The sequence below is a fragment of the Balaenoptera ricei genome, chromosome 11, assembly GCF_028023285.1.
Source record: "Balaenoptera ricei isolate mBalRic1 chromosome 11, mBalRic1.hap2, whole genome shotgun sequence".
NCBI classification, from domain to species: Eukaryota; Metazoa; Chordata; class Mammalia; order Artiodactyla; family Balaenopteridae; genus Balaenoptera; species Balaenoptera ricei.
Window position 1 is genome coordinate 90,245,366 of NC_082649.1, and position 27,327 is coordinate 90,272,692.

The 27,327-nt window shown below is 37.9% G+C and overlaps 1 pseudogene; it reads left to right on the forward strand.

The window, feature by feature from the left end:
• The first annotated feature begins 4,329 nt into the window (after positions 1-4,329).
• The window catches only part of LOC132375345 (AN1-type zinc finger protein 6-like), a 33,215-nt pseudogene continuing 10,217 nt past the window's right edge, over positions 4,330-27,327 (forward strand).

Sequence of the window (27,327 nt, forward strand, 5' to 3'; positions counted from 1 at the left end):
CATGTTGAAGAAAGTCTAACATGTAATCTTTCTAGAAGTCCAAACCCAGCTAGTTTTTCCAACTGGGTGAAAATGGATCAATTTTTTCTTTGGTTAAACACCAGGTGATAGAAAGGGCTTACCAGTTTGATAGGCAAAAAATTGCCGTTTTCTCTTCTAGTTTGTATTTCTTAGAACACTAGTGAAGTTGGCCTTGTTACTTTTTACAGTTATTAGTCCTCTGAAAATCTTCTATTCATATCTTTGGCTCATTTTTCAATAGAGTCATTTAGCCTGTTATTATTACTAAGAATTCTTAATACATTACAGATATTAACTTTACTGTATAATACATGTGCCGCAGTTTTTCTATTTTTGTCTAATATTTATCATACATAGAAGATGTTAACCTTTATTCAGATACATCTATATTTTATCTATTTATATATGTAATTTTTCCTTTATGTTTTCTTTCTTTGCCTTTCTACTTAGGAAACACTCTCCCTTTCTATGTATTTCTTACCTGTTTACATACATTTTTCTCCTTTTTCATTTATTATTAAATACTATATATATTTAATAGAGTATATATTTTATGATTTAGCATTTTTCCATTTGGCACTTATTTAGATTTTGTGAAGTAGAAATCTCAACTTTCTTTTTTCCCTCAAGTAGTCAAGTATTATTTATTCTAAAAACAAATCCATCTGTACTAATATACTTGAATTGTCTCCATGTTATAATAATTACAAAAAACAGGATGCTTTGTGCACATGGAATCTTTGTTATAGCTGACCATTCAAAAATTGGCAACAGGCAGTCTAAGTCTCTATAGCTGGAAATATTATTCATTTCTCAGAAAGAGATGTGCTTTGAGAAAATCAAAGAAAGAACTTTTAATGTCCCCTCCCCCTTCTTTTTGTTTTTTTGTTTTTTTGCAAGATGAGTTGGAAGGAGAGAGAGTTTCAACTGTTACACAGGCAGTTTTGTGGTCCTTCTCCGGTGCCCAAAACATAACTTTATGATACTACAGTGAAGTCAAAATTATGGTGCACATAATCTTGAAATAACCTTGAAATTCCCATGGGAGGGGCAAAACTCTTCATTTTTACTTTGAAGAGTTTATATCTTGACTTCAATGAACTTTAGGTATGATACTGATAGAGGGGCCAACCCTGAGAGCAGACATTAACGAGCAACTGGAAATCTTGTGCCTGATAGGACACGCTAGAGAAGAAGTTAAATAGAGAACATGAAAAATGGAGCTTTCTATCAGTAGTCTTGCTACATCCTCCATTTCTAGAAAGGCGATCATATCCTAAGTACAATCTAGCCATCCTTCTCTGGAAGACAGGCAAGTGAGTCCATCAAGAGAAAGCAAGGAAATTCTCTAGGTTGTACATTTCACTTGACCTTTCTGAGGAAAACTCTAAATCATAGGTTGATGAGAAACAAAAGATAAACAAGGAGAGTTATAAACTCAAGACACCACAATGTAACACAAACACAAATAAATCACACCTGCACTATATGGGGAGCAACCCAAATTCCAAAGAGAGAAAAATAATTGTTCCTACAATCAGAGTGGACAAAGCTTATAATTTCAGGGAGGGCAGGGATAACATTTAGTTAACATAGGTGATAAGTTCTCCTGACCTCAAGGGATGCAATGATTCAGTGGTTAGACAACATCATAATTTTGGTGTGTACCTAGAGATAACCCTTGCCAGGGACACAATGACCTGGATTGACAGAAGCTGAATCTATCAGTTTAACACAGAGCTAAGAGGTTAAAACACCTTCAATGCAACAAACTTAGTACTTTATTGAAAGAAATACGTAAGAATATGTTTATCCTTAAGTAACAGAATGGTCAAGGGAAGATGTTTTCTTTTACGAAGAGACAGAGTACTTTTCTTTTCAATTCTATTTTTGCCGTCTTAAATCAACGAATTCCAAGCATTCACCAAGGCAAAATATTCTTTATACAAGAAAGTGAAACACAGTCAGTCTAGAATATAACCCCTTGTCTTTACCCCCCTCTGGCCGATTGTGTTGACTTACAAATTAGATATTATGTTTTCTCATTTATATCGTCCTTCCTTGGAAATTGACTCCTCCTTAGGGTGTAATATCAAGTCAAATTTTCACATAACTCAAAGCCAAAAACAGAAGCATATTTATGGTCTTTAAGTGCACTGCTCTGAAGATTAAGCATTAGTGTGGAATTCTTATGAAATAACATCTCTATGATATTCTCCATTACTATTAAATGATATATTCTTTTGCTTTTTATGTGGAGGTTGAATTGGATTATATGGATATTTCCCCCTAGTGATTTAATTTTTTTTTTTTTTTTTTTTTGGTGGTGGTGGTTATCCTGCTGTTTGTGTCTGCGTGTGTATGTATGCATATGTGTGTGTGAGTGTGTATGCTTGTGTGTTTACTGATTTAATGATACTCATTATAAGGATGATCATCCAAATCAGCATCTCTGAACCTTCTTCTTAATTTGAACACACAACTCAAACTGCATGCTGCATACTTCCTCTGCTTCTCACTCTTACCTAAAATCTAGCATGCAGAACGCCAGTCGCCCAATCTCTATTTCCAGGGTACAAGCAAATTCCTTCCTTTGCTGGTTTCCTTTTTGGTCTCTGTTATTCATAGCTATGACTGGCAGCAGAGTCAGAATTCAACACTAACAGAATCAACATCTTCGAGTGAAGATGAGGCTTGAAAACCTACATCATCTTTGCCTCCTTCCCCACCCTTCTCTCCCCTCACATCCAACTACCTAGTTGAGGTAGTTATCTTTCTGTAACTTCCCTCTTCACGTACAAAAGCAAGCAAGGCCACTGGACAATGCAAATTATGTCTGTGTCTCCTTAGAGCCAACAACATAAGGTGTTTCACTGCTCTCAAGGTCCTGAAGACATTCTTGTTTCTCCTCTGGATTCCTAACTTACAGCTTAGTATTTCAGAGAGCTTTCCTTTACTCCACTCTGAAATGGCAGCTTCTTCTTCTTCTTTTTTTTTTTTTTTATAAAAGGAGTCATCTTATTTAAGTCAACACATATTTTTGGAGCATATAATACATGCCCAACTTGATAATAGAGGAGCCTACCTCCAGCTAAGGAGACGAGAGAGAGCCTATGTCTCAGAAAGAAAGAGAAAGGGCAAGTTCCTGTGTTGGACACTGCAAGCCAAGAGGTTCATGCTGAGTTTATTCTTACAAAATATCAGTGGCAGAGACCAGGAGCGTAACTAACCAACAAGATCAAAAAAAGAGGTGACGTTTTGGTGGTAAATGACAAAAATGCCACTTTCCCCAAGTGAATGATAGGATTCCCCAAAGAGCACATAAAATGAGGTTAAAATGAACTAACACGAAAATTCAAGATGTTTTCCATTAGACTGTAGCTTTCAGGACACAAGCCTGAGTATGAAGGGGGCAAGAAGAGGACAGAGTTAGTGAGGAGTCTGGCGCCCAGTTAAAATCCTGACTGTGATTTTTCAGACCCGACTATGGGAGATTCCAAAGGCTCTAATTGGCAGGCAGAGCCACTGCCGTGCGGTCTCTGAAAGGGGATGCAGTCAAGGACTCAGGTCCCCGGCCGGTCGTGCTCTTCACACGTTTACCTTTCCAGCCCCAGAGCCCTCATTCCTCAGTCTCTTTACCTGAAGTCTCCGGCAGACATCTCCTTCAGGTATCTCAGCCGAGGCCCCCTTTTAGGGAGGGGTCAGATCCCTGTGCCTCCGCACCAAGCACTTTTCTACTCCTAGATCTTCCCTTTCCCACTCCCCTCAACTTCAGGGTCCATAAAACTGCCAGAGCCTTTGGGTCCAGGCTCCTTGAAAAGGGGAGGACCCATCCCTCCTCGGGGCGGACACCTCCGCCCAACCCTACACGGATGTGCAGCCCCATGGGAAGAAATGGGACAGGGGAGTGGGCTACTTCTCTGGGTTTAGAGTCCTACTGCTACCATCACAGAAAGTGATTAAAGGCTTAACATTTTCATTTTTGTCTTGTTGCTTTAATAGGGAGCAAGGCCCTGCCAGCTCCTCCGTAGAAATAATAAGAAAGGCTCCTTCTATGGGGCAGATAATCACAAGGAAGCATAGGATCCAAAGGTTGCTCCCCCCTCCAGGCCCATGGGGCCAAGGCTGGGAGCCAGGAGCTCAGGCCATGTTTCACCCTTGTCCAATCTACACAGCCACAGGGGTGGGCCAGGCCCTAGTGTGATGGCACTAGCAAAACACATGGAAGGAGGAAGGGGTGATTTTCTACAGATAGTAAGGCTCCCGGCAGACAACAGACAGAGCCAATGCCCTAGGCTGAATGCAGCAATGGCTACAGTCAGAACTGGAATCGAGACTTTAGTTACAAGCAAAGATGGAATCTGTGCACAAGTGGAGAAGGCAGTGCCCTCTGTTCCCCTTCAGAAGGCATTGTGTGGACAGAAGCCTGGAGAGAGAAATTCACCTCACCGTAAAGCAGTGGAGGTGAACATAGTTATAATTGAAAAGAAAATCACGTAAAGGAACAAAGGCTCTTTAAATAAATACTCAAGAGTTCTCACACCCATTGTGTAATTGGAACTGCGATTAATACCTTGAGATGAGAATATTTATCCAGTACTTTGTCAATGTTTGTTTTTTGTGAACCATTAAAGGTTTGGATCTCTAGCCCTGAACTTTCTATCTCTATTGCTAAACTGTAACTTCTATGCACAAACTAAAGAGCGGATGAAATATAATTAGAATATATCTTTCAAGAAGAGAAATGAATATGTAATAAGAATATGTCAAAACAAAGTTTGAGCTTGAGCAAGGATCACCACCGAATACTCTGAACGTTTCTTTGCTGCACGTGGTGATGTTTGACTCGTGGACCCCTTACTGGATAGGGAGATGATTGGACTCGCAATGAATTCAAAAGTGACCTGAAAAACTATATTTATTTCTTTGAAAAGGATTTGGAATCTAATCTTTACCCTCTAAGTATAATTTTTCAAGTAAGCACTTTTTGAGGGCAATATAATGCCCCTGAGGTTTTTCTGTTTTTTGTTTTTTTCTTTAATAGATATGTCTTTCCCAGGTAGAATAATCATCTGATTTCTAAAATGCCTTTAAATATAGCAGTACCATTTTAGCTACTTTAAAAAATTCAATATGAATGTAATCCCAGATCCCATTAATTATTACACCTTTAAAAATCCATTTTCACCATTCTAAATTTAACACTTTTACAGTCAATACGGTAGACCACAGACATTCACAGGTTTAAATTTTATGATTTTGACAACTGGCAGTACTATGAATGTCTATGACATATAGTAATTTTCTGGAGACCTGCATTTGAATTGCCTGCCGGGAGATAGATGCTCAAGAATAAGTCTCTTAGCTAGTGACTGAGCGCTCTCATTGTCCAGAAGCTGGGCATCTCACAAACACCTGTCCGCATTGACATAGGTCCTCAACCAAGCTGCTTAAAATGGCCAGAGACGACCGTATTCTGACAGCGTGCACCGTGTTAACGACCTAACACAGTGATTCTCAAACCCGGAGGGTGTTTTAACTCATCCAGAGGACACTCTGTTAAAACACAAATTGCTGGGCGCTGCCCAAGTTTGTCAGAGTTGGAAAAGGAAAATTTGCATTTCTAACACATTCCAAGAGTTCCAAGGTGCTGCTTTGAGAACCCTTGAGCTGAAGGATATTATCCATAATATCCTATATTATCATTAGGAAAAAAAAGTTTTTTTAGCTAAAATTTCCCAAACATATATCAGTAGTTTTAACAATACAATTTTTTATATCAAATAATGACTAGGGATAGCCTGGGTCAGAAGTGATATTTTGCTGGTAACACTATCTATACTCGTTGTCAAAATACAAAAACATTTTGTATAGGTAGTCACTTCATTGAAACCAGTAAATCCTCCCCTTCGCTACCCACACTATTCCTTTCAACCCACCCATGAACTTAGCAATCAGATGTTAATAACTGGCCTAGTAGGGGACCTCCCAAACCTTTCCAATTGATCATCGCCTTTGGTTGCAGAAAGCAAAACACATTAGGAACCAGAACTTCTCCTTTGTCCAGTCAGACCCCACCTTCTCAGGAGAGAGGAGGGGAAATGGGAGACAAACTAAGGATTCTTTTTGATTAAAGAAAAGAGTTGACAAGTTTGTTTATGCTCATTCCAGTAATGGTGGCTTTTTACCATGGAAAAACTATTCCAAGTTTCTGTGAATTCTTGAGGCTCTCAAATCATCCAGACTTATCCAACTGTGTCAAAGATCAGAAAGGAATCTAAGAGGGAAACTCCACCATTAACAGGAGTGCACCTAATTCCAGGGCATTCTCTGTACCTTTAGAGAGCTGGAGTGTTGACAGCCGGATGAGGATTCTTAGATTTGGGACACGGCCATCTCAACGATTCAACGAGATGAAAATGTCAACAATAATTTGAAAGTTGTCTCATACATAACCATATGACATAATAATGAATGCATAAGAATTTATCATCACCATATGTTTTTATATAATCATTAGGTTTTAAGATGTTCTAAAGCAGCACTAATACAGATATCCAGGGGAATGTCTTAGTCAAATCTTTGACAGATCTTCCTCCTGTCTCTGTTGGCTAAATTCTTCATGTGTAAATTACTCCAGTTTAAATTTAATCGCTTTTCTCCATTTGGTCCTTTGAGAAACAAATCGTGTCCCTCATAAAAAGCTCCCTAAATTTGAAGCGAATGGTCTAAAAATCTCTATCATCTTCTCTTTTCTTTCTCTCTCCTTTACTCAAATCATTAAGCACCTGTACCAGGTACTAGGCTGGGTACCAGGGCTACAGATGAACAAAATGTAAACTCCTGTCCTCATGACACATATAATATGAGGGAAATTATAGGCTTCCAGGAGAGGAGATATGAGTGGGTCAGATTTGAACTGGGGAATAATATGGCAAGAAGAAGAGAATGAGAAGGCCTTAACTTGGGAAACTACTTTGTGCAGCAGAGAAAGAAGGTGCTACGTGGCCAGGGTGGGCGAGGTGGGGGAAGGACAAAGAGGTTACAGTATTCATGACCTTGTTGAAGATTTAAGAACAGAAAAGATCTGAAGACTTACAAATTAGATGTGTCATGAGCAGATTCCATTTTTAAAAAGATCTCTTGGGCCACAGTGTGGAGACCAGATTGGAGAAGAAAAACAGGGGGAAACAACCAACCCTTGTCGTTATTAATATTTCATTCCAGACATGGCGGTGGCTTGACATAAAATAATGGTATTGAACACGGGAAAACACAGGCAGATTTGATATACATTCAGAAAGTAAAATAATCAAAGATTATTTGGTGGTGAAGTGAATACGTGGGATGGAAGTAGAGGGTATTATAAGGATATGAGTGGTGGTGGCACTTCCTCCACGTTCAGAGACTGGGGAGATCAAGAGTTCACCTTCAGTTTTTCTCGATGCCTATCGGCATGCACAAGGAGAGAGCACAGGTATGTGGATCTCACTATTGAAGTCTGGCGCTCAGAAAAATTAAACTTAATCACGTTGGTCATTAACATCTGTAGAAGCAGTATAGCACAGGGGAGAGTTTAGGCTTTGGATTCAGAGGCCTGGGAGGCAGAACCAAAGAGATCATGAATCCCCAGAGAAGGACTTTGAGCTAGCCTAGGAACTGCTTTCTTTATTTTTTTTTAATGGTTTTCCGGTTCCAATCCATGAGTGTCCACAGAATAGTAAACTTGACCGTCTGGTTGACTTGGTCTACATCTTGAAACCAAAAGAAATAAACATAATGGATTTCCATTTGGCTCTGCTCAGATGACTAACTGATTGGAGGCTGGGTAAGGAGGTTGAGCTCAAAGGGATCAATAATCAAAACAAACAGTAGCTCTGTCTTGCTCTGGAGACTTCTTTATATATTTTGCTTTTTCACTCTAATTGCTTGGCACCCTAGTTAACGATTTCTATGGAATTAAACCCTATGATAAATAGTATTGATTCTAGCAACAATCAGCTCTGTAACAATTCCTGCACCAATGTGCTCAGATGTCATCAGCAGAGCCAGTGAGTTCTATCTATGAAATCTACCTTTCATTTCAGCGTGAAGCAATAAGCAAAATTCTCAGACTATAACCCCAGCACCAAAAGGTATCCATACTATAGAAAGAAAATCATTGCATCTTTTCAACTTGTATATACACCTTGCTTTTCCCTGTGCCAGCCTGGGAGATATTCTCTCCCTCCACTGAAGGACAGTACAGCTTCATACCAAAGTTACATTTGAAAGAGAGTATCTTCATATAAATTGCTAAATTGGCCATGATTAGTAAAAAATGTTTCTTTAACACAGAGGATCATTTTCCTTCTATTTTAACCCCTGATTGGACAAGCTCACTCTGCCTTCTGTCTCATCACTTATAAGACCTACACTTTATTGAGAAATTGCTTTATATTTTTTTACCCATTATGGGGAATTCTTTACAGTGCATTAAAACGTAACCACTTTAAGAGGCAAGATATATCTATATTTATATATCTATATCTATGTTTATGTCCAGGCTATATTTATCTACCTATGTCTATAAATATATATATATATTACTTCTATATTATAAACATATAAATATACTTCGTTTGTTTGTTTGTTAATTACAGTCAAACAAGTTGAAGGTTAGTTTATGCTCAAGTCAAAAGCCCAAGGGTCATCCAGCTGGTAAGTAGCATTTCTAAGACTTGAATCTTAGGGTACGTGATCTCCAACCTGAGCTCTTGACAACAAAAAGTGATATTTTCTGAATTACTCTTATCTGTGTAAGATTTCGCAATATTCATGGCATCATATGCCTCAATGAAATTAAAGATTTGAATTAAATACCAATATCTGAAAGACCACCTTCAAAAAAGCTTTCTTGCATGATCTTCGGCGTTTTGAGACATATGTAGCTGAGTCTCCAAAGACAGAATCATTTTCTCAGACTAAATGCAACTACTGAGAATTATAGCCACTTGTCTACTTGCAGTGAAATGTCTTTAAAAATGATCAGTTCTCCCAAATATTCCGTTCATTTTTCAACTGTAACTTATGTAGAAAAGGTATCACCTATGCAGTTCTAATAAATCCTATGGACAGTTTCTTACGATATCATATTTATATGAGACTGTGCAAAATCTCCCTCTTCTTCTTTTGAACCAAAATAAAATATAGCAAAGCTGCTGAAAACTTACATTAAAGCACTGGAATTATGTTTCCAAAAAAAGTCAGGAAATATTCAAATAGAGTTTTGGGGGTTTTTTTGTATGTGAGTGAAAGTGATTAAGAGCCTAACTTATATTTGTGAGCCAATGGGGATGCCAAACCAATGGTATAAAAGGTTTCAAGTAGGTGTCTACTTATTTTAAGGTGAAAACCATACCACTCACTGTATGCATATTGTTTTAATGCACCTGTCTTCCTTAATGAGTTCTGAGTAATAAAAAGAGAATTATTCTAGGTATTTCATGTGGAATTATGTAATGTAATGAACAGGGTTTGCAAATGGTTTCTCTTCTACCCAGGAGATGAAGTGTGTAATTCACTAAAATCCTGGATATTGACAGTTCCTTTATCTGGACTGAACAGCCTTAGCTACAAATGACAATTTCATAGAAATACGGGCGAGTTTAAAACGTTGTTCTCAGAAGAAGTTGGGAGAGGGAGAAGACAATATTTTTACTTATATTTGCTTCTTACCTTAGGAGGACATGCTAAGAATGGTTTGACTTTTTCTGTATTATGTAAAACACCAGAAATATGCCTAAAGGGCATTGTTCATTTTACGTGACACACAGTGATTTCAGCTTCTTCTTGGGAATCACTCTCCTTCACTCAATCATGAGCTTTATGTCCCAAAACAAGCATAATGAAATGTCTTAAAACCCCTTCCTTATGGCACCCAGGAGAATACTGTCAAGTTCTAAAGAGCTTCATCTCCAAAAGCTTATTCTAGGGACATGGTGAGCAAGGTGTTTACTATTCACATAATCTTTAGATCTTAGGGTGTTTGACAAAGTGAAAAGTGTTATGAGATAAACCATTTCTCAGATAAATCAGCTAGCAAATCTCAAATCTCAGTTCCTGTTAAGTCAACCGTGTAATTCTATCCTGCAGTTCTTTCTAATAAGAAATTGTATACATCGTGGAAATGTAAATTAATTTTCAAAAGTCTGGGATTCTTTGAGAGTGCTATATACATGTGTTTGCGGAAATGAACTCTGTGTATTATCTTGTATTCACTTTTGTAAATTGTGTCTTATACTAACATCCTCAGAGACAAAGGAGACTTCAACACTTGGACAATGCTTGGGAGACTTAAGCAAGTAGAAGATGGTATATTCTAGAATTCAAGATACAAAGGCCCTTTTATTTTGTTCCCAAGAGGAGCTGATAAGCCTAACTTTCCTTATGACTAAATTTAGCATGGTATTCCCTCCTCAGACAATTCGGGCCTAAAGTCATTAGATGGAAGTGAGCAAGGTTAAGTGTCCAAGAGGGGTTCAGGGGACGGGAGGTACAAGGGTGACCAGAGATCAGATATCAGAGATAAGGTGGGGTCTTCATGAGCAAGTCTGGGATGGGCTGGAGGAGGAAGCCTGGCCTAGGGTGTCGGAGTCCTAGCAGGGTATGGGGGGCTACCTAGTGTGGGGAGTTACAGCCCAGGAGGGCTTCAGAGGGCATCCACGTGGAAGACGGTCTATCACAGGGGTATCTGAACCCGAGCAGAGTGAAGCTGTCATCCACATGGGAAAGCGGCTTGGCTGGGCCTATTCTGGGTGACGAAGGCATCTGTGCGGGGGGCGAATTCAGTGAGGTGGTGTTTGGGGACGCAGTCCTCAGTACAAGGCACAGGGACGTGGACAGGGAAAGGAGAGGCGGTGGCATTTTAGCAGGTGATGGTGGCAATTCTACCTCGGTTACACACAGAGAGTGAGCAAATACGTAAATACTTCAAAGGCCATGAAAGCGGAGTTCTCATTGTCAGAGAATGCAGAAACCAAAATGCCACAGACACTAAGCAGGTGCCACTGAATCCCTGTTATGAGAGGGTCATGAGGAAGCACGTGAAAAGCTCTAATATCTGATTACTGGAGTCAGTGAAACTATACTGCTAGCTGACAGGTGAGTCTCAGATGAGGCCTCAGATTTTCCTGAGACCTAGTGAGTAATTATGTAACAGAGACCTAAAGGCAGGGATTAAAGGCCCAATTCACCCACCTGGAAACTGAGGAGCCTTAAACCTGATAAAGGTGGGAACAGGCGATCCTTTTCCTCTGTAGGGTGCAGGAGAGTAAGTTACTCCGTCTCATGGGAGTGGCCCAGGAAAAGGAGGAACGGTAATACAGCTAACAAGAACCAACGAATTAATATGCTGCACTGTGATACACTGTCTACACGTTTTGTCTCAATTCTCACGGCAACTCATTATGGGTATTGGGAATATGGATATTGTAAGACTATTTTGCAAGTGAACAGCGTAAAGGTTCAAATTTAAATACACTGCTAGTTGGGACCTTGAGCAAATGTATTACAGGGTAAAAGATCTTAGTCTGATTTTCAGCCCATATTTTTAGTCTTTTTACTTCTTCCCTAAAAAGAAAGAAAAGTAGTCTCCCAGGTATGGTAGCCTCTCTGATGTGGCACCATTCCCAACCTTCCATAAGTATGTTACAATAAATACTACCTTATCAGTATACACTAGCATTGCATATTCTAAGGAAAAAATAGTGAAGAAATGTTTATGGCTATAAGATAATCAAGTGTTTTCTAAGGTAATGATTTATGACTTTTATCCCAAGATGAAAATTGACACACTTTATAAGAAAGGTGAGTTCAATTGTTGTTTCTCTTACTTCTACCGGCTTTCACTCATGGTGCCTTATTTCCTTATGTGTTTATTGATTTTTAACTGCTGGCTGTTCATCTTGTTTGTAAACTTACATACGAAACTTCTTTGAGCCATGAGATGCAGGTGGGTACCTCCTGGGAGGATTTTGCCATCTGGTTCTGCCACAGGTCTTAAATGTACTACTACATGAGAAACACTTATATCTAAATTTCTGGCTTGAAGTGTTTTGGGACTGACCACATAGTATGAATTTATGTCGCAGACTTGTTCTAATATCAGCTTCTGGTTATAGGCAATTTCCCTATTTTCATGTGAATTCACAGTTCCTTCTAATTCATCTTTAGATGGAGAGTATAGCACTTTTGAGTTCCAGCTATAAGAAAAGAGGATCCCTGCTTTGGTTTTCTCATTTTGGCTCAGCCTTAGGATTTTTTTTTTTTTTTTTCCTTCTGTACTAGCACCTTCCCCAGTCCCATGAAATACCAAGAAATGGTACTCGGTAAAACTGAGATTCGCATGTGCCCTCAAGGTGAAAGCGGGCTGCAGTGTTCCAATTATTCTCAGGCTCTTGCCTTCATTTAGCTATTGCTCTAAATTCTTTACTTTCTTGCTAGACTACATATGCATCTCTTTTCTTTTCCATTTTGTTTACTGTTTTCAGAAGAAAGATTGGTCCTAGATCCTCATCTGCTAATACATTACTAGAAATGGAACCATAGGGTAAGTTTTTCATTATCCATTCAGTTATTTAAAAATTCATCTGGGGAAAAACTATTATAGATGACACGGATTATCTCATAACTAAATTTAAAGAAAAAATTTAACATATCTTAATCTTCCCCTTGTTAATGGATTTTCTTTTTATTGAAGCTCAATAATTTTCTTTCTATATTTTAAGGGATAATGATTTATTGACAGGCTCACACAGAGACTTGCATTCTATGCTAGTTTCTATACTAAAAAATTGTATCACTTAGTAAGTGACAATCTCTCTGGACTACAGTTGCAAGAAGTTAGTAACCTCAAAAGGAAAGTTTTGTATTTCCTATAGTACTTAATCATGGATAAGAATAATACATGTACATAAAGATTAAGTCACAAAGAGGCTGTTCTGGGACTAAAATCTCATTTGTAACCATAAGATCCTTAAGTGCGTTGATTTTAAATCAATGCATAATTTCATAGCAGACAACTCTCTACTTATAATTCTGGCGTCACCTGCTCTCACAAGACCTGATCTAAAGTTGGTAATGCTTATTACATTAAAACTTACCAATGCCACTTGGAAAAATTAAACTATGTTAATTAAAATATGCAATATTTAATACGGTGTTTCAAATTATTACAGATACTTGACAGACATACAAGGGGTTCAACGACTTGTCTTTTGGAATTCAGTGAATGAAGCTGCTTCTTTTCGTCTTATGTATAATCTTGCACTTCACAAAGGAAACACATTGGAATGTAACAAAAGTAACCCCATAGTTTATTTTTACTTCTACTTATTTTGTATGAAATATAGGTTTCTAACAATTACATAGCCAAATCCTCTTGTTTCAGTCCTGATAAATATAAGAAGCAAATTTCCTCTTGTTTAGTTAAATTCTGATAGAAACTAGAAGGGGTGATGCTTAGTAAATGCACAAATGTTTGCTTGTAAATTTTATATAAAATTTGGTTCAGGGACTTCCCTGGTGGCGCAGCGGTTAAGAATTCGCCTGCCAATGCAGGGGACACCGGTTTGAGCCCTGGTCTGGAAAGATCCCACGTGCCATGGAGCAACTAAGCCCATGAGCCACAACTACTGAGCCTGCGCTCTAGAGCCTGCGAGCCACAACTACTGAGCCCTCGTGCCACAACTACTGAAGCCCGCACACCTAGAGCCCGTGCTCCACAACAAGAGAAGCCACCGCAATGAGAAGCCCACACACCGCAACGAAGAGTAGCCCCTGCTCGCCACAACTAGAGAAAGCCCGAGTGCAGCAACGAAGACCCCACGCAGCCAAAAAAAAAAAAGAAGTTGGTTCAGTCAAGATGCTCCACTGATTACTTAATATACAGGTTTTGTCATAAAACCAATCATATAAAAAAAATGTTTTGAGAATAATAGTGTTGCCTGGCACAGTGTCTGGCACCTAAGGGCATTAGTATTTAGTAAAATATGTGTGGAGTAAATCAATCACTGAATGAATAAAATGTATAATAGATTTATATATTTAAAGTAGTTCTATAAATATCTAATAGCATATTATCCTTAATCCTATTAACTTATCTGATAGCTGGTCTAGGTTAATAGCTTTTAGCTCTGTGGATGGACTAGAAAGGATCCTTGTGCTTTTGGAAATTATGTGCAAAATTGTGATTTAAAGGATTAAATGGATTGTTCCCTCCTGGGGAAAGGATCACTGCTCTCAAAAGATCCTTAAAGTGTCTGAGATGAATAAAGGTTAAATATCAATGTCTTAAACAAAGATGGATCCATTATTTGGGATTAAGGTATTTCTCTAATCAACACAATGCTCTTTTACTAGAACACCAAGAAAAAAATACTCTGATGTAGCCAAGTCTCGGGATTTTAAAAGAACAAAAGCAGTATTAGGCTTAATCATTGTACTTCCTGACATAAAATCTCGCAAGACTGTAAACTCCACAAGGGCAAGAATTTTTTTTTTTTTTTGCTTTGTTCACTGGATGTGTTTCTCAGCACCTAGAATGGCACCTAGCTTATAAAAGGTGGTCAAATTCTGTTGAGCAAATGAGTTAAAATTCAAATAAACGTTGCTTTCTTTTTTTAAAAAAAGAGATAGACACTAGTTATATTTCAACAATTAAGTGATCTATTATTGTAAATATTAATAAACTCAAAGTACAGGATGTAGCCTCAAAAATACCAAGTTATATACATTTTAAATATTATATAAGATTTATTTTATGTGCTCAGATTTTGGAAAGCCCTTAGTTATTAACTTCATAAACACCTGAAGCTACTGTTTAAATGACCTAGCATAATTTTTGAAAACCTTCCTAGTGTATGGTAAAAATAAAAAAGGAAGAATTTGGCCAAGTGAATCCCTGTTTATAATATGTGTGATGTTATCTTCAGGTTTGAAATCAAAACTTAAATAACCTTCTGGTTTGCTTTATTGAATGGTTTCCCATGTGCCAGTCAAGCTAAAAAGCCATCAACAAACCCAGTGTGCATTACGAGCACAATGTGTCAGTGAACCAGCTTGATATGACGGAGCTTACACTCAAGCAGGGGACATTGAGAGATCTAGGCCTTAGATTTGTGTTTCTTTCTGAAAGGATTAAATCATGAATTACTAGATAATTAAACAAAAGAAAACAACACACACAAAAAAATCAAGAACAGTGATTAATACATTATTTATTATATCCACATTTACATGTTAATAACAATTTAAACCTAGAAGAGCACTTATGGATGATCTAATCCAACATTCATTTGACAGATGGAACACCTAAGACCAAAGAGGTGAACTGGCTTGTCCAGGATAAAGAGAGATAAAGCAAGAAGGCAGAAGTTAGCATAGACACCCATGTTTTCTGACAGCCATCTCAGAAGATACTTCCACATAAAATGAGAACCCACATGTCCCCCAATACAGTTACTGAATGAGTATTCGTTGAATTCATTAATTAGCTACATTGTATTTCCCATATAAGCAGACATATTACTGTATGCTAAAAAACTCAGCATAGTTAAGAACTAAGATGCAGGTCTTGTGTATACTGATGGGTGAATATTTATTACCTGGTATGCTAATGCTGGTGTCTCTAATCTAAGAGCTCCCTTGATAAAAATTAAACTGTAGGTAAATGGCTATCCTGGTAAAATGCTGATGGGAACATTTTGATACACCATTTTGGAGGGTCATTTGGCAATATCTATTAATATGAAATAGGCCTATCTTTTGACCTTGCCATCTCATTTCTAGAAGCCTACAGACATGCACATAAGTTGGCCAGGATACTTATAAAAGTAACACTTGTAATAAGAAAGAAAAAAGGCAAATGGCTAGCTGTACTCAGTTTTTAGGATTACGGTGAAGTGACCATTTTAAAAGTTTCTGTGGAAATTTTAGTCCCAGCATCTAGAATGGGTGTGATACACAGTCGACCCTTGAACAACGTTAGGGTTGGGGCACCTACCCTCCGCACAGTCAAATATCCATGTATTGTCGGCCCTGCACGTCCTGGAGGTACTTCTGTATCCTCTGTGCCTCCGAGTTCACGGTCTACATCCACCGATTCAACCAACCATGGATTACGTAGCACTGTAGTATTTACTATTGAAAAATATCCACATATAAGTGGCTCCCCGCAGTTCAAACTCATTTGTTTGAGGGTCAACTGTATAGTAGGAGCACAATAAAATTTAATTCTTCAAAAGCACAGAACCTGACACCTCTTGTACAGAGAACTTCCATAAATGTTCTCCATCAATTCATTCTCCCATAAATGTACTCACTCAACCTACTGGGAAGCACCACAGTGTAATGGTTGAGGGCCAGCATCCATGATTGGTGTCAAACATCTAGATACCTATCTAGGCTCTGAACACTTAAGCACTCAAAACCTGCTTCTTTTGTTTCTTTGTGTAAAGCAGGGATAACAGCACAAACCTCATTAGGCTGTTCTAAGCGACTGCCCGAACATCAGAGGCAACATCATGTGTATACGCACACAGGCCTTATATACTGCCTGCATCATTTTTGTTGTCTAAGGAGTGGTTAAAATACTGGCTCCATTTTATTGGATTGTAATGGAGCTCAAGGGAAATGTTGACTACGATATGCTTTACGTTTCACATAATTGTAAAGCAGTATTATTTAATAATTGTTTAACAGAAATCCTGAACATTCTCAATTTAGGTGATGTCTAATATGATAATTACAGTGGATTGTGACGGGGCTGTGGAAGCAGTCTCTAGTAATAACAAATCTATTTAAAATAAAAAATATGCTAATATATCATGTGCCTGCTATATAGAAATTCTGAAAGTGTAATAGTATATAGAGTAAAAAAGCCAAAATTCCTTCCTTTCCTCCCCAAGTATAACCATTTATTAAGTTTGGTGTATTTCTGGAAGCATATATAACCACCGACTAATATATTTAAAAAAGGGACAATAGTTCATGTTTTGCTTTGCAAGTTGTACTTTCTATAGCTCCTAAATTGTATGACAAACGCCTCGAATTTGACAATCTATATAATGTCAACTAATATGTATTCTTGTGATTGCGTAGCTTCCAAAAGAAACAGACTTAATTTTATTTAGATCAGGAATCAGCAATCTTTTTTTCTGTAAAGGGCCAGATGATATTTTCAACTGTGAGGGCCATGTGGTCTTTGCTGCAACTTCTCAACTCTGCCACTGTAGTATGAAAGCCTCCAAAGGCAATAAGTAAACACACAGGAATGGATGTGTTCCAGTAAAACTTTATTTACAAAAACAAGCTGTGGGCCAGACTTCACCTAATGGTCCTGTTTGCTGAGGCTTGTTTTAGATCACTTTTTAGTATCCAATGCTAGTTCCTAGTCCCCTAAGCCAGACAGCATTTACGTGAATTCTATAACCTTGTGCAAACTCATACAAATTGGAGATCTCACACAGACTTTTCATTTTTAAAGGCACATGACTGTCAAATGATGAGTTAAACACTGTCCTAGGGCAAATGAAAGGCATCTTGAATACAACTGGTCCCCATGGATAGAATCCTATCAGAGAGAGTGTTATTTTATAAAGAGAAAATGGCACATTAAGTTACTCTTCATTAAATGAAAAAACAAAAGCTACTCAGGACCTATTAAAAGCATGAGGAGATTGAGTGAAAAGACAAATAGATGAGGTATGGCAGTAAAAAGAACAATGTCAGTGCATTTTATTGATCATTAACCTTTTGAAATAGGAGGCATTTGAAAACAACAGAGAAGTGTGTTATTGGTTTGGCATGAAACCTCTAATGATGCATGAGAATATATGCTCAAAAATGTCAAAGGTCACCAGAATCACATATTGGCAGATAAAATGTTTTTGATATTGTGTTATACAGAAGTAAAAGGGCAACAAGCTGACTTCTATTGTAATGCTGGCTGGGGAAATTCTGTGGTATTCAGTAAAGTTAAAACTGAATGTAGTACAATATAATCTTGGCCTCCTTTCTATACACCATCAGATAAAACTATGGCTAAAATATCAATGTTATGGATATATTTCTTACCAAGTAGGCATTAAAGATGTCAAGGATTGACCAAATTTTTTATATTAATGGTGGTTCAACAATTTGTCAGTGTAGACTTTTTGTTAAAAATTGGAGAACCAACTCACCTATAGACAGAGACAGTCTTAGACATATAAAGCTCTTCCTCCCATTTTACTCATTCTGTGGTTTCAAATGTCTAAAATATTTCTGTGAGTGGTATCTTAGCTATTGAAATATTAGGATAAATTTGATCAAACCTATTTTTTTCTAGAAAAAAAGCGTCTAAATAAAACTTAGCAGGGACCTGAAAAATCTTTAAAGTTTTGTAGGACTGCATATTTTTTATACATCACCAAATAAACATTGGTATGCTAAAAAAAAAAAAAAGAAATCCTACCATACTCAGAGCACTGTGCATACAGGACCACATCTGAATTTTTTTAAGCTGCTTTATTTGGAAAATAATTCAACACTACCTTTCAAAATAAACTCGATCTACAAAGTTAAGCTTTGCAGGTGTGTTAATTTGATAAAAATAAAAATAAACTTTAGACAAAAAATATTAACTTGGCATAAGGGTAGGATGGATTTCTTGATTTTTGTTGACAATGATCTACAATCTACCTAAAGAGAAGACAACATTTATAACGTGGTATAAATGCGAAGACCTAGTACACATTAAAAGAAAAATATTCTCATGTATTCTCCTGCAGAGACTTTTTTAAAGATCTAAAATGAGACGGCCTATGAGTTTTACTTTGGGTGATCAAGCAAAAGCAAAACAAAAACACAGTAAGAAGTCATCTTTTACTTCTAGTTTCCCATATCCTCCCCTATTGAATCCACTAATACTAATACTGATCTTGCCCCCAGAATCTCACAAGTGTTCCCATTCTTCTCAATCACCTTTCCTTTTGCTACGCCAACCCACGCACCAGAGGTTCTCATTGTCACAATCTCACTAACCTCCAAACTGGCCTCCCCACTTTAATCCATGTAATGCACAGTGGCCAGTTTGATTTTTTTTAAAAACTATTTAGACCATGCCACTCTTCTGCTTAAACATTAAATTGCTCCCCATTTTACTGCCTATGAAATCCAACTTTCTTATCATGACCTAGAAGTCAACAAGATGTTTTCCACTTCATCTGATACCATTTTCTCTTGTCCAGACTCTGTTCTTGCCTCAAAGCCTTTGACTTAATGATTTCTCTGTTTGGAAAGGTAATATTTGTGACACCGAGGCCCCCTAAAACCGAGTGCCTCTGCCCAGTTTATGATAAACCCCTCTATCCAAAACATTATTCCCTTTCTTGTCCAACACCTATTCCCCTCTAGATTGAGAGGTATAAAAGAAAATGGGGGATTGAAACCAAGCAGGATACTGTGGGGTCCTCCTGGGTACAAAAGCCTCTCCATGTCCCCTGTTCCTTATCCGTAGGAAAAAGACTTCAGCCTCCTAAAGCACCCCTGAGTGCCAAAGGGCAGATTCAAACACAAATTCGGGAAAGGAGGGAATACAGAAACAAAGGAGGAGCAGTCAAGAAATAATAATGCGGTGATAAAGCAGGGTCCTGGTTCCTCCTCAAGGGATACACATAATCTGGTACAGATCTATGAGCTCTTCTATAGGAACTAAGGCCCCCGCCCCACCCAGGTGGAGGAGGGTAACTTCAGGCTGAGCATAGGCACTGGACCCTAGACTGCGTGGAACCAGAAGGCTGATGACCAGATTCCTGGAACACCACCCTGTTACCTCCCCACCAACCAGTCAGGAAGGTCACATGCCCTGCAGTCCTCCCCCTAAATTTTGCCTATAAAAACTTTTCCCCCAAAACCATAGGGAAGTTTGGCCTTTTTGAGCATGAGCTGCCCTTTCTTCTTGCTTGGCCTTTGCAATAAACCTTTTCCCTTCAAACTCCGACATTTTGCTTTCTTTGGCCCCACTGTAATCGGGCACATAAACTTGGGTTCGACAACAGTCTGAACTCCTTTTACGGAGAGAAAACTCTCATCCTTTAGCTCTTGGCTGAAATCTCCTCCAACCCCTAACTTCTCATTCTGTGAGTCCCTCTTTCCTACCACTGCCGTTATTAGTTCTCACACTTTTATTTTCTTCACAGTCTGTAGCAATTCAGTTCATTTTTTGATCACTTGTCTAATGCCTATTACTGCTTACAAAATGGAGGCTCCATGAGAACAGAGGTATTGTTTTTCTTGCTAACTGCTATATCCCAGTGCCTAGGATGAAGGCCCACTCAGAATAGTGTGAAATAAAATTTATATTTTATGGCAAGACGACCAAAATTTGAACATAATTTCTTCTCTGCCCTTTGGCCTCCTCTCTCCCCCTTACTGTGCACTGTGTATCTGCATTATGCATCAACCAAACTTCCCCCATGAGCAGGAATACCTTGTCACCCATAAAGAACAATGTTCTTCCAGCATCAACAAGACAACTCCTTAAAAAGATAACATTCCTTCTTGATCTTGTAAGGGGTCATGTGACCCACCAGGTTGACACTTAGATCTGTATTATGTAAACTGTCAATAATACGTCATTTGATGTACAGCCCTCTGCCTCAAAAAATCTTATGTAACTGTGCCTTGATTTCTAACTGGTGGAACAGTTCTCAGAGCTTTCTGAGATGCTCTTCCGGGGTTATAATCCTCAAATTTGGCTCAAATAAAATTTTCCATTTCTTTCTTAGATTGACTGATTTTTTTGTTTACAATAGATAATCAGACATTAATTACTGAATGAGACACACGTTACAGATGAAAGTTCTGCAGATCCAAGGATAAAATAATGACAATATATGTAAAGTACATGCACACAACACTAGCTTTATAATTAAAGCCTCAAGTCCTTATTAGGCATTTCTTGAAAATGTCATAATTATAAACGGAGATTAAATGTAGACAGACAAGGGAGGGAAAATATTATAGTAATAAAATTTCAAAAACCCTTTGTTCATGCTGAAAAAGCACAACACAGCTTAAGAACAGAATGATTTTGTTTACGTAACTGACTTTCTGTCCCCAAATTCAATAGGAGCCGATCTGAAGCACTCCTCTATCAAAATGTCAGGTCTCAGTAAATGACAACTATTGATATTTAGTGCACTCCTAACAATACCAGACCATGCACCATGTTTTACGTGTATTCTATGTTAATCGTTTCAACAACTTTATTGAGATGCTAGGACCGTTATTCTCATTTTGCAGATTAGGGAATCTTGAATCTCTTATGTCAACAGGCCATAGAGAGAAGAATATTTCAGCAAGTCATCTGCTAGGCTTACAGAAAAAAAAGCACTGCAGATTTTACTGCTGTGCTTAATCATTTATGAATCTTGGTTTAACTTCTATCTCTTGCTGGAGAATGGAGAGACTGTGGAATGTTCAGTTAATAAAGAGAAAAGACATTTCGTGTCTTTTCCTATGATTCACGCAGAAGAGTCAGTTATTAGAGCCTGGCATAGAAAGCAACAGGGATGAGAGGATTACACCTGACTGCAAGACAGGAGAGAAGGCTCCAGAACTCTCATTTATTAATTTACTTCATTAATTATTGTATTTACTGATTGTCTACCAATTACCAAGCAGAATGCCTCTATGCCAGAGATACGAAGACAGATAAAACACATTCCCTGCCCTAGACTCAGTTACTGTCATTTGAGTGGAGAGACAAGCAAACTAATGATAAAAATATGCTGTGATAACTTCTTTAATAGACGGTATTTACAGAACACTTTTCAAGAGTTAAATATATACCTAACTTCTGAGTAAATGAAACAGTGCAAAACCAATCAGCGTCAGATGCTTTTATGAGACAGTAGGGAAACACTGAAAACACAATTCATCAAACAAATAATTACACACATCTTAGTATATAGATACATAACTGAAAAAAGTTTTCAGGAGGAAACAGAAAAACCCATATGACCGTGAAACAAGAAAATTTACTTTCTTAATGTTTGACTATTTACAAACCTATCCCACTCCCCCAAATCATATCATATTGTTATTTATTTCAGACATAAAGCTGTCAGATTAATGCAGACTCTCATGCAAAACTTCATCTTTGACTGTCTGAAGTTAATTCCTAAGTGCCACTGCCTGACAGATGGTTTCAACTTTTCCATTCTCACAATAAATACACAAGTTTACCCTTTTCAGGAAAACTATCTAAATTTGATTTCCAATAACTCTTAAGGATAAAATTAGTGTCTAGACGACATAGCTATAAAACATCCAGCATATCTATGCAATATATTTGACAGTCGATTGTCTTGTAAATCAAGTGATATTTTTACACTGACAACTCAAATTTAAAGCATCTTTTCAAATTAACATTGCTAGGAGTATAAACACATTATTGTAAACACAGATACCTGACAAAAGCATTTCCATTCCTGGAATATTTATTTTTATTTAAGACTTTTACAGTTTATTTCCTTTCTTACCCTATAGTCAAATACATTTCTCTTCTTTGATATTCATATAACACTAATTATTATACACTCCCATACTTAAAAACTTTAAATTTCATTATAATTTCTATGTTCAGTTTTCAATATTCTCTTTTCTTTTTCAAGTATGCTTGTTTTACATTATTCCAGATTTTTAGAGATTAAAGTTTAAAAAGTTAAGGAATATAGGGACTTCCCCAGTGGCACAGTGGATGGGACATTGAGCTCCCAATGCAGGGGGCCCAGGTTCGATCCCTGGTCAGGGAACTAGATCCCACATGCGTGCCACAACTAAGGAGCCCACCTGCTGCAACTAAGGAGCCCATGTGCTGCAACTAAGGAGCTGGCAAGCTGAAACTATGGAACCCTGGAGCCGCAACCAAGGAGCCCGCCTGCTACAACTAAAACCCAGAACAACCAAATAAATATTTTTTAAAAAGTTAAGGAAAATAAAGAATATGCCTATTCTATAATGTATACATGATATATATATACCATACACATTATACAATTATATTATATTTTATATATATTCTTTAGAAAAAAGAAAAATGAAACAGAAAGATATATATACAACACCGAGATTTTGCAAAATACAGCTTTCCCTCAGGCTCTAGCTAGTAACCTTAATTTGATTTCAGGGCCTCCTCCCAAGCAAGCATTTCAGAAATTCCTTTGACCACTGCTGATTAATCACTCAATCTCTCCTTAAGGAACTCCTCCATTCTTAGCCCCTTTCCTTCGCCTACATACAAAAATTAGTCCTGTGCTTTACTGTATTATTCAAATTCTGAGCCCATCCTTGTCCTGTTTCATTTGGCTCCAAGAATGATTTAAGATTAGAAAAGGTAAACTTTCCACTTATATCCTCAAGCATTTGTCTATGTGAATCAATGAAGAAAACCTACATTTGAAGTCCAACTTGCTGGCTCTAAGGACTGCGGAGAACGAAGTACTGATATTTTCTCCCTTAAGACTCTTGCATGGACTAGTGTTATTTCACCCACTGCCATGCCTATGGGTCCATAAAAGAAAACACGCTCAGGCCACCCCTGAGAAGACAACGTTATGGTAACTGAACCTGAAACATAAATCTGAGATGAGGCCTGAGGACACCAGAGTCCACATTTTTTAGTGTGGAGCTCGACCCCCACGTGAGACTTGCAAACTGTACTTCAATAAAAAAAAATTAAATTAATAATTTAAAAAACCCAGCATGGGGGAAAATAAGTTCTATGAGTCAAACCCCTGACTCATGCTAAAAAAGCATAAGAAGTTTATGGGTGAGGAAATAGAGAAAGATTTTTTAAAATTAATTACTTAATTCTACTGAAGTATAGAAAACTTACAATATAAGTTTCAGGTGTACATAATAACACAATATTTATATAGAATACACTCCATACAAAGTTATTAAAAGATTTTTGATAAGGCTTTTGGGTCTTATTATCACGAACATTCATTCCCCTGAATTGGGAAGACAATGGTTTCTTCCTCTTTATCTCAGTTTGAGAGGCTTCAAGGAGATCACTTTGTGTGTCATCTGTATTTTGAGGACACACTGGATTGATATGTGTGTGACTGAGTAGGAACCTATGGTGCCTTCCCAGGACAGAGCCCTCCCACTATGTCCTCTGCTTGCCTCTTATTTGTAGAAAAGCTGTAGTCTCCCAGGCCCCCTGAGTCACAAAAGCATGGCTGAAGAATTAATGACTGAAAAGCAATCTTGAGAAAGAAAAACGGAGCCAGAGGAATCAGGCTCCCAGACTTCAGACTATACTACAAATCTACAGTAATCAAGACAGTATGGTACTGGCACAAAAACAGAAATATAGATCAATGGAACAGGATAGAAAGCCCAGAGATAAACCCACGCACCTATGGTCACCTTATCTTTGATAAAGGAGGCAAGAATATACAATGGAGAAAAGACAGCCTTTTCAATAAGTGGTGCTGGGAGAAATGGCCAGACACTATAAGACTTTTATAGGCCAGACCTATAAAACTCTTAGAGGACAACATAGGCAGAACACTCTATGACATACATCACAGCAAGATCCTTTTTGACCCACCTCCTAGAGAAATGGAAATGAAAAAAAAATAAACAAATGGGACCTAATGAAACGTAAAAGCTTTTGCACAGCAAAGGAAACCATAAACAAGACGAAAAAACAACCCTCAGAATGGGAGAAAATATTTGCAAATGAAGCAACTGACAGAGGATTAATCTCCAAAATTTACAAGCAGCTCATGCAGCTCAATATCAACAAAACAAACAACCCAATCCAAAAATGGGCAAAAGACCTAAATAGACATTTCTCCAAAGAAGATATACAGATCACCAACAAACACATGAAAGGATGCTCAACATCACTAATCATTAGAGAAATGCAAATCAAAACTACAATGAGGTATCACCTCACACCAGTCAGAATGGCCATCATCAAAAAATCTACAAACAATAAATGCTGGAGAGGGTGTGGAGAAAAGGAAACCCTCTTGCACTGTTGGTGGGAATGTAAACTGATACAGCCACTATGGAGAACAGTGTGGAGGCTCCTTAAAAAACTAAAAATAGAACTACCATACAACCCAGCAATCACACTACTGGGCATATACCCTGAGAAAACCATAATTCAAAAATAAGCACATACCACAATGTTCACTGCAGCTCTATTTACAATAGCTAGGACATGGAAGCAACCTAAGTGTCCATCAACAGATGAATGGATAAAGAAGATGTGACAATATATACAATGGAATATTACGCAGCCATAAAAAGAAACGAAATTGAGTTATTTGTAGTGAGGTGGATGGACCTAGAGTCTGTCATACAGAGTGAAGTAAGTCAGAAAGAGAAAAACAAATACCGTATACTAACACATATATATGGAATCTAAAAAAAAAAAAAAAAAAGGTTCTGAAGAACCTAGGGGCAAGACGGGAATAAAGACGCACACCTACTAGAGAATGGACTTGAGGACACGGGGAGGGGGAAGGGTAAGCTGGGACGAAGAGAGTGTCATGGACATATATACACTACCAAATGTAAAACAGATACCTAGTGGGAAGCAGCCGCACAGCACAGGGAGATCAGCTCAGTGCTTTGTGACCACCTAGAGGGGTGGGATAGGGAGTGTGGGAGGGAGATGCAAGAGGGAGTAGATATGGGGATATATGTACATGTATAGCTGATTCACTTTGTTATAAAGCAGAAACTGACACACCATTGTAAAGCAATTATACTCCAATAAAGATGCTAAAATTAAAAAAAAAAAAAGAATTAATGATTGAAAGGATGTGAACATGTAGTGACAAAAACAGCAGTTGGGCCAGGAGAACTGGTAAGAATTTAAATAGTGAATCAGCCATATGTCAACCACAGAATCTTTAGCTCCTCCCTTAAGTACACAGATAACTGTATCTAATGCACAGTCCCTGTGTTGTTTTACAGATGCCAATGCCCCCACCAAATGGAAGAAGTTAACTGCTTGATGACCATGAGCACATAGCCCCCAGAGTGGCTGGAGCCTGAGGATTGATAATGTTAACCCCTGTGACACCACCCTTGTTAGCTCACCATCAACCAATCAGAGACTTGTGCAGAGCTGACCACATACCCTGTGACTTCCCTCCCTCATTTTGCCTTTAAAAATGCTTCCCTGAAATCCACTGCAGCTTTTGGGTTTTTAGAGCATGAGCTGCCTGGACTCCTTGTATGGCACCTGTAATAAATGCTGCACTTTCCTTCACCACAACCCTGTGTTAGTATATTAGCTTTACCACATGAGGGCGAGTGGGCCCAAGTTTAGTTCGGTAACATGTTTCCCACACAGAACTATCTGAAGGACAAGTTGTCCAGCCTGCCTTCCTGAGTTGGAATATACAACATGATGGCAACAGTTAACAATGCCATACGATGTATATGAATATTAAGAGAAAAAATCCTGAGTGCTCACTGTAAGAAAAAAATATTTTATATTTTTTTTGTATCTCTTTGAGATAATGAATGTTAACGAAACTTGCAGTCATCATTTCATGATATATGTAAGTCAAATCATTATGCTGTACACCTTAAACTTACACAGTACTATACATCAATTATATCTCAATAAAACTGGAAAAAAACATAAAACAAGGTGATAAGACAAAAATAAGATGCTTTATAGTTATATCCCATGAGGCTTGTTTGTTTGCCATAACTTTACAACAGTTATGCCACTTTGTTTTTTATATATACCTAAGCAAATTATAAAATATGCAACACATTATTTTAATTAAGGTGAATATTTTAACAGAAATAGCATGGATAAGGCTAAATATATCTTTGACCACAACTCCTAATCTCAATACTGCCACTTCATTCCGGAAGTAACCACTATTACTGATTTAGTGCATTCTCTTCCAGACCTATGGTTTTATACATGAATGTATATCCATGAAAAATTTCATTTAAATTTTCACATAATTAGAACCATTTTTTCATCTTATATTTGCCTGTAACACCCAAAAACCTGTGTGGGAGGAGGTAATCAAGAAGACTTGACTGTCAGTTGAACTACAGGCTGGACCCAGGCCATTGGAAGCTTGCCATCCCACCTCCACTGTCTTGGGATGTGTGTTCAGCTTGTGTTCCTTGCTCCTAGAAACTGCACCAAGGAAACAGCCCTGAAATAGGACTGGGTATGTTACTAAACGCAGTTAGGGGCTCTATATAAACAGTTCACCTTTGGCT